Genomic DNA, 11,322 nt, shown 5'->3' on the forward strand with positions numbered 1-11,322 from the left:
ACTATCTCATTTTTTAATTTAATATGAAAATATGAAGAAGTGGTATGATTGCCAATGAGATATCTGTCCACCAGAGACCATACTGAAGTAGATGTAAGCAGCTATAGGCTTTCAATAATGTGCAAAACCCACACAATCTAGTAAACTGTACAAGCCACTAATTCTTTTTTTTTTTTGGAATGAAACATTATAGTCATTCACTAATGAGCAATAACGCTACCACAAACAAATGTTTTGTTTCATAGGACTTTATCAGATAACATATTTATTTCCCCCTTCCAAACAACTTGTGGAAAAGGGATAAGGTGTATTTGATTAATGATTATTGAACCAATTCAAAACCAGTGTATAAATCATCACAAATCTGTCTGGTTTCATTATACATGTAGTAGAAGCGCCTCTGAGAAGCGACAATACATACTTAAGTTTTGGGTATTATATTTTACATACGTGTAGTAGAAACGCATCGGAGAAGCGACAATACATATACTTAAGTTGTGGGTATTATACTTTAAATACGTGTAGTAGAAGCGCCTCGGAGAAGCGACAATACATACTTAAGTTGTGGGTATCATACTTTACATACGTGTAGTAGAAGTGCATCGGAGAAGCGACAATACATACTTAAGTTGTGGGTATTATACTTTACATACGTGTAGTAGAATCGCCTCTGAGAAGCGACAATACATACTTAAGTTGTGGGTATTATACTTTACATACGTGGAGTAGAAGCGCCTCGGAGAAGCGACAATACATACTTAAGTTGTGGGTATTATACTTTACATACGTGGAGTAGAAGCGCATCGGAGAAGCGACAATACATACTTAAGTTGTGGGTATTATACTTTACATACGTGTAGTAGAAGCGCCTCTGAGAAGCGACAATACATACTTGAGTTGTGGGTATTATACTTTACATACGTGTAGTAGAAGCGCATCGGAAAAGCGACAATACATACTTAAGTTGTGGGTATTATACTTTACATACGTGTAGTAGAAGTGCATCGGAGAAGCGACAATACATACTTAAGTTGTGGGTATTATACTTTACATACGTGTAGTAGAAGCGCATCGGAGAAGCGACAATACATAGTTAAATTGTGGGTATTATACTTTACATACGTGTAGTAGAAGTGCCTCGGAGAAGCGACAATACATACTTAAGTTGTGGGTATTATACTTTACATACGTGTAGTAGAAGCGCCTCTGAGAAGCGACAATACATACTTAAGTTGTGGGTATTATACTTTACATACGTGTAGTAGAAGCGCCTCTGAGAAGCGACAATACATACTTAAGTTGTGGGTATTATACTTTACATACGTGTAGTAGAAGTGCCTCGGAGAAGCGACAATACATACTTAAGTTGTGGGTATTATACTTTACATACGTGTAGTAGAAGTGCATCGGAGAAGCGACAATACATACTTAAGTTGTGGGTATTATACTTTACATACATGTAGTTGTAATGGGATTCATATCTATCTCCGATACATTCTTTTGTACACGTCCCAAGTCTGGAGCAAGCAATTCAGTGGATGTCGTTGGTTGATGTCTTTCATGTTTGTTTTTCGTTTAATTTTTTGTTTTTACATAATTTATTTTGTTGGTTTTTAATTCTCGTTTTAATAGTTCGATATTGACGATTTTCACTTTTGTCGTTCTGATGTCATTGTCCTTGATTGACTGGGAAATTACACTTTATGTCGTTTTCGTGCAATATCTTAAGAAATGTTTGAAGTCAATGCTTTTCAAAATTTAATGTGTTGCCACTGAGGTTAAAGTACGATATTTTCACTTTTGCTGTCAAGACGAGTTATGGTCATTGATGATTTTAATTGTCTTGCATACACTGATTTAAATAAAGCTTTATGTCTTATATCTTATATTGGTTGGAAAATGAAAAGTTATATAGATTCCGGGCGATGACGATTTTCACATTTACCGTTCAGGAGTTATGGCCGTTGATTGCTTTAACAATGACACTAATAAATGAAGAAACATGCGGTTTGCTGTCATTTTGACAACCCCTTGTATTTTAATGCTGTAAATAGAACTAAAACATTAAAAATGATAACATTATAATCAAACTGCAATATTTTACAGTGACTGGAGAACATTTCACATTACCAGACTTGCTATAATTACTGAAGAACATTATACATTACCAGACTTTCTAGTTAACGGAGAACATTTTACATTACCAGACTTCCTAGAATTACTGGATAATATCATACATTACCAGATCTCTTAAAGTTACTGGAGAACATTTTACATTACCAGATCTTCTACAGTTACCTGAGAACATTTCACATTGCCAGGTCTCTTACAGTTACTGGAGAACATTTTACATTAACAGATCTCCTACAGTATACAGTTAATGGAGAACATTGTACATTACCAGGTCTTTTAAAGTTACTGGAGAACATTTTACATTAACAGGTCTCCTACAGTTACTGGAGAATATTTCACATTGCCAGGTCTCTTACAGTTACTGGAGAACATTTTACATTACCAGATCTCCTACAGTTAATGGAGAACATTTTACATTACCAGGTCTCTTACAGTTACTGGAGAACATTTACCATTACCAGATCTCCTACAGTTACTGGAGAACATTTAACATTACCAGGTCTCTTACAGTTACTGGAGAACATTTCACATTACCAGATCTCCTACATGCAGTTACTGGAGAACAATTCACATTACCAGATCTCCTACAGTTACTGGAGAACATTTTACATTAACAAGTCTTTTACAGTTACTGGTGAACATTTCACATTACCAGATCTCCTACAGTTACTGGAGAACAATTCACACTACCAGATCTCCAACAGTAACTGGAGAACATTTTACATTATAAGGTCTCTTACAGTTAATGGAGAACATTTTACATTACCAGATCGCTTACAGTTACTGGAGAACATTTTACATCACCAGATCTCCTTCAGTTACTGGAGAACATTTTACATTACCAGATCTCCTACAGTTACTGGAGAACATTTGACATTACCAGGTCTCTTACAGTTACTGGATAACATTTTACATTACCAGGTCTCTTACAGTTACTGGATAACATTTTACATTACCAGGTCTCTTACAGCTACTGGATAACATTTTACATTACCAGATCTCCTACAGTTACTGGAGAACATTTTACATTACCAGATCTCCTACAGTAACTAGAGAACATTTTACATTACCAAGTCTTTTACAGTTACTGGAGAACATTTTACATTACCAGGTCTCTTACAGTTGGTGGAGAACATTTTACATTACCAGGTCTCTTACAGTTACTGGAGAACATTTTACATTACCAGGTCTCTTACAGTTACCCAATATTATGATTATCTATATGCTCTATCTATGCTCACTATCTTATGACAGATCAGTGCGTATGATTTGACTTTTAGCCATTCATTCCCAGGGAAATATATGGACTAGTTATCGTACTTTTCGAGTCTTGTTCTCATGGTAATATACAAAAGAGTTATCGTACTTTTCGCTTCTTGTTCTAAGGGTTATAATTGTACGAGTTGTTATACTTTTTGCTTCTTGTTCTCAGGGTAATATTTGTACGAGTTATTATAATCTTTGCTTCTTGTTCTCAGGGTTACAATTGTACGAGTTATTGTTCTTTTCGCCTCTTGTTCTCATGGTTATATTTGTGCGAGTTATCGTACTTTTCACCCCATGTTACCATAGTAGTATTTGACCGAGTTATTCTTACTTTTCGCCCCTCATCACAATTATAAGCCTGGTATCTATGGTGAGTTTTCACATGGTTTTATTTGAACGAGTGATTGTACATTACGCCTCACGTTCTTGTTCCCAAAGGATGACTGGGGAATAGAAATATGGTTACGTAGGACTTTCTCCGACCAGTACGTAAACCCTTGTCAAAGTTGGGCGACCGTTTGGCTGTGCGGAATGCACAAGTACACAGCCACGTCTGGTCAGAATGGGAAGTTTAATCCGATGCCTCGTGAAGAGAGTGCCACGCTCTCTGCACGTTAAGAACCCTTGCAACAACTCTTTAAGGGGTCCGTAGGTAGCCTGTTGCAGTGCAAAATTTTCTTCCCTATCCAAGTTACCCTTATTTCCCAGTGGCAGTACAAATTTGCCGCGACCTTCATCCTAGACGGCCTCTTTTAGGACCTACCTATTGTATTCATTGTTAATTTGTTCTCGCCACGAGCATGCATGAAATATTTTCCACTTGACGTTTACCAACCAACAATCATCAATCTCGTCCTCGGGGTAAAATCATATGAACGACTTATCGCAATTTTCTTCTCTTGTTCTCAGGGTAATATTCGAACGAGTGATCTTAGTAGTATTGGTTATCGTCTTCAGGGTAATATTTGAACGAGTGATCGTAGTAATGGTTATCGTCCTCAGATGAATTCGATGATGTGAGAATTGCTGTCACAGCACTATTATCAAGTACTATAGTATTCGATTTCCTGTACAAGTATTTCCGACACAAGACTTTCTTATATAATGACACATACTTTGTAGATAATTATGGATGAAAAAGCAGACATGTAGGTTTTATCTATCCTATCACAAATGGTGTAAAAATGGGATGTCAAGTGAAAGTCCTTTAATTTCAATGACTTTGTACTAATAATGACCTGGACAGTCTTGACGATTAGTTAGTTTATGTCGAAAGAAAGTAGATCTACTCAGTCTATTGTCAAAAGTGTTTCACTTGTTTGAAATTCCCCTATAATTCTATATAAAAACAAATTTTTAAAAAACTTTGTCAACAAATAATTTGAGGTTTGATGATTTTTTGTTTGTTAAACTCATAAATGTGTACAGTTATTAGTGGTTATTATGAACTATTTTTATGACATGTCATTAAAGAGAAATCACTATTTGTATACAAATATTAAAATTAAGTGTATTTTTTTTCCCTATTTAGCCATATGTTTTGTTTCGTGCAGAAATTCATATTTGTCTCATAAATATATTCATAATTACTGCTAAAATACTACAGACATTTCTGTATTTAATGAAGACAAATTCTTTCAATTTGGAGAACAAAAATTTCAATAGAAATTTTATTAAAAAGTGTTTTTATATGATATATTAAGGGAATGTCCTAGGCGAAACACTTTTGACCTAAGACCGAAAAAAGAATGCCAACGTTTCATCTCATACAGTTACTATGCTGACTATATACTTAAAAAAAATAACTACATTAAAATGATAAATAATAACTTCATGTCATCTATTTAAACTGTTGAATTTAAAAGGTTACGTGCTAATGATTATTCAATGAGACAAAATGCTCGGGGAGTAAATATTGCATTGATTTTTTTAACAACTGTCGTCTTTGTTTCATATCTAGAAAACAATAAAAGTGCAGAGAAATTAAAATCAACTCAGAGTTTCTTTAATATCCTATTTAGATTCTTCCATCTCCTTAAAAATTTACTGTGCGGTGGTAAATAGTATAGTGTTTATATATAACGGCTATGATATACTTCTCGGGGTGGAGGGGGTGATGCAAGGGGTCTCAGGCCCCTCTATGGATAGCAAATTGTGTTTTTATTAGATTTTTCTGATGTTTGACTGCTGACTCCCTTATATTTCAGCCCTTTTTTGAAATCTAGGATCCACCACTGAGTTTCTTGTCTAGAATTCTTAAACAGTGTAAAAACGACACCAACCAATGGCTGTCAAATTAACAATAAAGCCGTCGAATATTGCCTCAACGCGATATTCAATCATCAAGAATTACAGTTTATCAAGTACTAACAACGTTTTAACCTATTATCAGATGGCGAAAAATTTATATTTTTATTTAATAACGACAATGTTGCTGCTATAGTTGCCAAAACTTGCAACGATATTTTATTGAGAAGAAACAGTATTTTATTTCACTAGTTCTTAAAGAAACATATGTTTTTATTTCATTTAGTATAGACGACACTGTAAATTTTAAATGTAAATGTGTAAAAATATGTTTATATGTATATATTGTGTCTTAAAAGTCTCTCGTAAATCTGTTTAAGATTGGTGCATACATTGCAAATGTTTTAAATGTTTTATGTTTGTTTCTGTGAATCTTATGTTATTATTTTTTGTTTGTATGTGGTAAGCTATAATAAAATATTGAATCTGAATCCATCCTTGAAGGACATGTTTCCAATTAAAAATAATGGATATGAACATTATAGAATAACTATAAATTCGGGGAATTCTTCAAAATACACGTGTTCTTGACGATTTAAAATAAACAGTGTAAGGGATAAAATGTTGTTTCTTCATTACGCCTGTCCTTTACAAAACAACATGGTTATAAGTAAACGTGTCATTGAACAATTTAAGATCTAAGCCAAATTTTTGTCCGAATAATTATTTCTGTTTCAGGTTACTGTGGTAGCTAACTAGGCTGTGTTGCATTTCTCTCTGACCTGACTTTGTACTTATACACAAAGCAGTGTTTTATAACAGATAAAATTGAATTTATTTCCACAGTAAATTTTTGTTTGGAACCCCCCTTTTATTTTCACACAAAAGTAAGGACGGCACCGTTAGGGTCATATTACCGACACCCCACCCCTCCCCCTAAAAACGAACAAAAAAGAAAAGAAAAAAATGTTAATGTTTAAGTAAGTGGATGTTGTATTTTCATTGATTGTCACTACGAGAATCATTATAAAGATAACATTTGTCACTTAATCTCGCTGTGTTAAACAGTCAGTGTGTCGCCTCATTGTTAATAATTGTGTAGGAACAAAGAGAAATCAAAGATCTTTTGTCAAATGAAAATCTCTTAATCAGATGTAAAAGTTAAGTAACCCAACCGAATAAAGAGGGGTCAACGTACATCCTATGAGTTCAATTGCTTTCCTGTCTGAATTTGAGAACAATTAAAGAGCAATTTAAAGCTTTAAATGTGTTTTCAATTAGTTATTGCCATCACTCAATGTCATCTCCATTGACATCCTACATTATGTGCATTATTTGATGTCTTATTATCATATTTGATAAATATCCTGGGAGATAAACTCGAGGAGGTAAACGGTACCAAATGTATTGCACCAGATGCGCATTTCAACAACTAATATCTTTTCAGTGATGCTCGAGAACAAGATATATGAAAGTCCAAAAGAAATTACAACGGAGGTACCGATATGCAAATGACGATGAAACAAACGAACGCAAATTTGTATAGATGTTTTTAGAAATAAATACTATACTATAGTAAACCCGAAGTATCATTTTAGTTACAATTTTTTTACACGAGTTTCTAAGCTGTTTTCGTGGGGTTTCACCAACGGTAGACTGGGGTTTAAAAATATGGTCACTTGAACTTCTCCCACCCGGCAGTAAACCACATACTGAGTGAGGTACATATTTTTCCGGTTGTTCGAGATCTGTCAAGACGGAACCACGTCATGTCAAAATGGGGATGTTATAGAGAGTGCCACGCTCTCTGCTAAACTGGACACCTGTTGTGTTCACTTATCGCTACACTAACAATAAGTACGACCTAAATCTCGCGGTCAGCCTTCGGGCTGCGTGATTTTATAATTTTGGCGAGACTAGTCGGCTAAACTGGACATCTGTTGTGTTCACTTATCGGTACACCGGAAATTCAGATGGAATAGCGGACCAATTTAGTTCTCTGCGTGATTAAGAACCCTTGCTTCAAACCCTGAGAGGATCATAGAAGTCATGTTGCAAGGCAAAATCACTGGTATAATCAAACGTACTCTCTATTGACCTTATCATATATTTCTGATTGTTTTCACCACCTATTCACCTATTTTCAAGCTGGAAAATATGACCTATTCCAATATGGAAGGGAATATCCGCCATAATTATTCATTTCTTAATTTGTAAAATGTAATTTCTTAATTTGTAACATGCAATTTCTTAATTTGTAAAATGTAATTTCTTAATTTGTAACATGTATTTTCTACATCCGTTACATGAATTTCTACATTTCTTGATTTGTGAAATGTAACTTCTTAATGTGAAAATGCAATTTCTTAAACTTCAAGTTAAAAATCAACAAGTTACAAATCAAGAAGTTTTACAAATCAAGAATGAAATAGTGCCACAATATTCCACACGATGTCGCTGTGGATCTATGTCAAATCGTACCTTAGCCAACTCGTACCAAATATTTACCAACTTGTACTTCTAACAACTCGTACTTTTACCAACTAGTACCCACTACCTTATTATTTATACGCAATAAAATTTTCATGTTCTCTTGTATAGTATACAAAATACAATAAAGTACAACTTTATTTTTTGGTATTCTGATGCAATTTGTTTTCAAATCAGAAATATTTAAAATAAAGTCATTCGTCTTTAGAAGTAAACGATTTTATGAAATTGTTTGAACGATACCAATATTATTTTGAAACTCCTTATTTGTTTGACAGCTAATGATTTTGTATGGGGACATATGGTTGGAACCGCCCCCCCCCCCCCCCTTTTTATATGACTTGCATGTGTTGGTCCCCTTTTAAAAAATGGCTGGATCAGCGCCTGATTGGTGGATAATAGGCTCTGACCTACAGAAAAAGAATGGGGTTGTTTAGATGAAAAATAAACATAGAAGGGTTTATAAAAACACAGATTTCGGAATAAATGCTGCACCAATTTGGCAAAGTCGGTTGAGTTTTACTTATTAATTTTGTAATAGCCAAGCTGGGCGTATCTGTTATAGTATCTAAATAACTGTATATGTTAAAACATTTGGACTATGTGTAATTCCTGTGCAGGCTTTATCGCTTCAAAATAATTAGAACGGCCTTCATACATAAACTAACTAGCAGATCTTGTTGAACACATGTTCAACGTAAAAATCAGTAAAAAATAGCCTTCTCCCTTATTCTATGGAGCTTTTTTTTTTACTAATTTTTGCGTTGAACATATGTTCAAGAAGATTTGCTAGTTTATTTATGTATGGAGGCAATTCGAATCTTTTTGAAGCGATAAAGGCAACACAGGAATTAAAAATAGTCCAAAAACATAGATACATTTGTATAATCGTCTGGTAGGCAGTTTAAATTATCTAAGCTAGTTAACATCAACAAAAATACAGATATATGTCCAAGCAAAATGTCAATGAAATCAGGAGACATCAGTTTTTTCTTCAACACACAAACATTTAAGAAACAAAACTTTAAGATATCGTTGTTCAATTTATATTTACTATTTACAGTTCCATTGCTGGTCGACTTTTTTTTAGATATAGGCTTCTTGCACCAACCCCCTATCTGCCAGAAGTCGATGAAGCATTTGCGTTCGGTGGACGAGGGGACGGTCCCTGTCGCTGTCTTATGCTAGGTGGGGAAGCACTAGAGTAAGACCCTTTTGTGGTCGTGTCATGATTTTTTGACGAAGAGCTGGTACGCTCTGTTCTAGATTCGTCTAATATAGTGCCATGAATATAGAGCTGACTGTCTAAGACGAATGACTAACTTTAAATATTTCTGATTTGAAAACAAATTGCATCAGATTACCAATCAAGAAAGTTTTACTTTATTGTATTTATATGTTTCTATATTATATAAAAGAACATAGCAACTTGAATGCATATAAATAATAAAATATTGGGAACGAGTTGGTAGAAATATGAGTTGTGTGAGTACGAGTTGGCGAAGGTACGAGTTAACATGGATCAACCGCGACCTCGTGTGGAATATTGTGGAACTATTTAATTCTTGATTTGTAAAACTTCTTGATGTGTAAAACTTCTTGATTTGTAACTTGTTGATTTTTAACTTGTATTTTTTATTGAGAAACGGAACTTCTTATTTGCTGGCAGCGGTAAAAATTACGCTGACAAATTCTCCCAAAACGTCACTCAAACCAGGAACATACAGCTCAAACAAAGAAATTACATTTCACAAATTTAGAAATGTAGAGTTTCATGTAACGAACGAAGAAAATACGTTAACAAATTATGAAATTGCATTTACACATTAAGAAGTTACATTTCACAAATCAAGAAATGTAGAAATTCATTTAGCGGATGTAAGAAATTTGTTACAAATTAAGAAATTACATTTTAGAAATTAAGAAATTGCATCTTCGGGACAAATTAAGAAATAGCATTTAACAAATTAAGAAATGAATAATTATGTCGGATATCCCTCGGCACGTCCTATCACCTTCTATATAGGAAGTGCCCCCCTCCGAGTCTACTGGATTTATATTTAATTTGACTCGTTCTGTTGATGCATGGAATATTTGCAACATGACGTTAAGCAAGTAAAAAATATCAAATTGTTTTGGATCTATTGCTTTAACACTTTTGTATATACGGCATGCTTCGAGATATCGTTGAACATAGTCATTTCATGTTAGCTTAAACGTGACTTTGTGACATGAGGCAATTTTTAAACGTGACATTTTGACCATTGTGACCTACAAAAGGGGGGTACCCTACTGGAGCGTCGCATATTGTGCATCAAATTAGATTCGGTACGTTTAAAAATTTTATTTCATCACAATGGAAAATAATGCTTAGATCAAGAATATCATATGATTTTCTACAAAAGTCACATCAATTCGAAACAGTATAGATAGAAAGTAACTCATCCCAAGGTCAAACGGGTGTCGTCTTTACGACCTTTTCCTTTAACATAGTCAACGCTTTCACTTTCTGACATATTGATATAGTTTTGTAATGGACAAAACCCTAGTCGAGTAAAACACTCAGCTTTTAATTAAATAATACTTCATTTCCACAACTGACCAATTTACACTTAACATCATTTGCATTATAAGAAATGTATAACGTCTGCAAGAAAACGTATTTACAAGTTATTTAAACTCGCATGGACGTGGCGATTCAGAGTTTTGTCATTTTGTGTAGACACCTATCTATTGTTGAAATCGTACGTTGTCTTTTGGTTTTTGTGTCGTTTGGTTTATGTCTCATTAACTCATACCCCATATCCCCGGCCCTTTTATTCATATACGGTAATATTTTATAGAAAAGAAAGCAATGAAACAAGAAGACAGCAATAATTACCCGGCAAACGTGCATAGCCAATTGTTATTTTCAAAAAGAATGACACTTCCTTTTTCAATTTTATTGGGTTGTAAAATCGTTGACCGAAACTTTTTTTGTAAATGAGTGGAATATGCGTGAAATCAAGCTTTTTGTTTGTATTTCTTTGGATTGTTGTCATTGTTTATTGGGAAATAATACATCATTTCGGAACGCCTTGCGATGGTTGTCTGTCAATTAAAATAACGGATTCTTACGAAACATTTAAGCAATGTAGTTATTTAGTCATATTGCAATAACAGTCGGTTAAACTTTCCGACGGAAAC

This window comes from Mytilus californianus, unplaced genomic scaffold, assembly GCF_021869535.1.
Source record: "Mytilus californianus isolate M0D057914Y unplaced genomic scaffold, xbMytCali1.0.p SCAF_8, whole genome shotgun sequence".
In the NCBI taxonomy this organism is placed as follows: domain Eukaryota; kingdom Metazoa; phylum Mollusca; class Bivalvia; order Mytilida; family Mytilidae; genus Mytilus; species Mytilus californianus.